This window comes from Athene cunicularia, unplaced genomic scaffold, assembly GCF_003259725.1.
Source record: "Athene cunicularia isolate RWA unplaced genomic scaffold, athCun1 SCF_237, whole genome shotgun sequence".
Taxonomy (NCBI): domain Eukaryota; kingdom Metazoa; phylum Chordata; class Aves; order Strigiformes; family Strigidae; genus Athene; species Athene cunicularia.
Window position 1 is genome coordinate 2,184 of NW_020799308.1, and position 3,060 is coordinate 5,243.

At 52.0% G+C, this 3,060-nt stretch overlaps 1 pseudogene; it reads right to left on the reverse strand.

The window, feature by feature from the left end:
* Positions 1-1,913, reverse strand: part of LOC113490720 — a 2,300-nt pseudogene extending 387 nt beyond the window's left edge.
* Between the last annotated feature and the right edge of the window lie 1,147 nt (positions 1,914-3,060).

Genomic DNA, 3,060 nt, shown 5'->3' on the forward strand with positions numbered 1-3,060 from the left:
GGAGCACAAAGGCCAAGCCCTGACCCTCCGGCCCTGGGAAGGAGATGCTGCCCCTCGTGTGTGGCTCAGGGCTCTTCCTGGGGGCAGGGGCTGTGAGGGGGAGCAATGCCAAGGGTAGGAAACTGCACAACCACTCCCATCTGCCCGAAGCAATGGGGAAGAAGAAATGAATTGCAGAGCCTCCCAATCAAGTCTCTCCTGTGAGGCCTCAGGGGCAGAGGCAACTGCCATAGCCAAGGGGAGAAAGACCTTGGTCCTGTTGGGCCTTTTCGCCATGCCTGAGCCCTTGACCATCTCGCCTGACGGCTGTCCTACACTGCCCCGTGCCGGCACCTCTTTCCCTGCAGGCTGCAGACACCCATCTTGCTTTCCCACCTAGCTCCTACCTCAGCATTTCCACACCTTCACTGATGTCTCTCCACCCTCACTGGCTGTTCCTTGAGAGACAAACCATGGCCTAATTCTGCACCCTCGGGCTATCTCGTGTACCATAGTGTTACCATCTGAGAGAGAATTCTAATCCGTCAAATGAGGTCTGAACATTTCAAGATGTGCTTTGTTGAGATTTGATTCAGACTACCTAGAAATGCTCCATCATCTTGGAAACCCCCCTTCATTCAGCTGCAGGATGTTTGTGCAGTGCCCTGAGGCTGCACCTCACCCAGGCTCAAGCAGCCCAGGGTTCTCGGCCTCTCCACCAAGTCCCCAAAGCCCGTCCTGGCAGGTCTGCTCTGGAGCCTCTCCAGTTCCTCCTCATTCCTCCAGCACAGGGAGCCCCACCCCACACACACCAGTCATGATGTGGCCACCACAGTGCTGATGGTAACTGCCTTGTCTGAGCTGGCCACATGCCCCTAACGCAGCCCCATGGGCAGCTGGCCTTACTCACGGGGACACGCCCCTCTGCCTTGGATGGCATCCCTAGGGATGCCCAGGCCCTTCTCCTCGGGGTCACTCTGCGGCGGGCAGAGGAATCAAGCAGCCGATTCAATGTCAATGATAGAGCAAGCTTCAACTTTATTGAAGGAAATCACACCTTATATAAGCACTCTACAATACACTACTTGCAACTCTATTGGATACATTTAAGAAACTACATTATAATATCTCAGCCATTGGGTACATCTAAAAGATCACATTATAATATCCCTGCCCCTTGTGGCATCTCCGGTATGCATAAACATCTTTCTTGCTGTGAACCTGCTTCCCTCTGAGGGTTGTTTTGAATCTCACCCCCAAGGTCATAATGTGCCCCAACTTATCTCTTTGTTCTCACAACAGTCCCTGTTAGCATCACTGAGCCTTGAATCTCCTTCCATGTTAGCGTAACTGTACCCTGGGTTTTTTCCTCTGTTTACCTCAGGCGGCTATGACCGACTTCTGCAGGGAGCTGTGAATAGAAAGGTTGACGGTCTACAGATTCTGAAACACGTCCAACCAGTTTCCTTAGGGCATCCTTGATCTCCCTGTTCCTCATGCTGTAGATGAGGGGGTTCAAAGTTGGAGAAACCACTGAGTACAGAAATGACACCGCCAGGTCCAGGGACGGGGAGGAGATGGAGAGGGGCTTCAGGTAGGCAAACATGGCAGTGCTGATAAAGAGGGAGAGCACAGCCAGGTGAGGGAGGCACGTGGAAAAGTCTTTGGGCCGTCCCTGCTCAGAGGGGATCCTCAGCACGGCCCTGAAGATCTGCACATAGGACACCATAGTGAAAAAAAAAGCACCCCAAAAAAACCAGGCACTGACCATGGTAAGCCTGACTTCCTGAGGTAGGAGTGTGAGCAGGAGAGCTTGAGGATCTGGGGGATTTCACAGAAGAAATGGTCCAGGCTGTTGCCATGGCAGAGAGGTAGTGAAAATATGTTGGCCGTGTGCAGGAGAGAATCGAGGAACTGTACTGGGTCTGGCTGAGCTGCAATTGGTTTCCCCTACAGCAGCCCTCATGGTGCTGTGGTTTGTGCTGGGAGCTGGCACGGTGTTGGCAGCACCTGGTGTGGTGCCTACTGCTGAGCAGTGCTTACACAGCACCAAGGCTCCTTCTGACATTTCCCCAGTGGGATGGGGTGGGCAAGATCTTGGGAGGGGACCCGAACCGACCAAAGGGACATTCCAGACCATGTGACGTCTGCTCAGTATAAAGCTGGGAGGAAGGAGAAAGGGGGTGGGGTCACCCTTGGTCCTCCGAGGCAACCACTCCGCGTATGGGAGACCCGCTTCCTGAGAAGGCCCCACATCGCCTGTCCATGGGAAGTGGAGAATAAAACTCTTTGCTTTTGCTTCCGCGCACGGACCTTTGCTTCACTTTGCTTATATTAAAACTGCTTTTGTTTCACCCACAAGTGTTGGTTTATCTTCTTTCCCCTCTTTACCCTATTGAGAAAACAAGGGGAAAAAGCGGGGGAAGTGATAGAGCGACTTGGTGGATACCTGGCATTTAGCCAGTCAAACCATCACAGTCTATTCTGGCGCCCAACGTGGGGCAAACAACGGCAGTTTTACATTAAATGTGCTGTAGCTATAGTAGTTATTAAGCAGCAAGCTCTTGTGCTGGTCACGGGCTTGTTTATTGCGCTGCTTATCTTTATTTTGTTAAGCTCGGGAACATGCTGCAAGGAATCGGGAACATCATGAGTGGCTTTATTTTGCAGGCTCCCGAGGTACTCAGTCATCCTTACGTTAGTTTTTTGATACTCTTTATTAATGCTGTTCGCCTATTGTGGGTGGTGTGGAACTCAGTATGCTTTTGGTGCAAGAGAACACAAATTTTGAGTGAATCGGTGCCAAAATGTGCTCTGAGGCGGCCTGTGCCTGGGTGGCAGGGGGAGTGGAATGAATTGGGCAGATTCCTAGGACGGTTATCACCTCCTGTAGCCTGGGATCTCACCCCTGAACAGGCAAGCAACCCCACAAAATTGACACATCATCTGATAGAGGGGTGTCTTGCCTATCCCAATGAGAACCAGCAACTTCTAGCACTTTACTGGGGCCTGGCCTGTGCTTACAGAGCTGCAGTTCAGCACTCTCAAAGGACTGTGGTTGACATGGGAACTCAAACAATA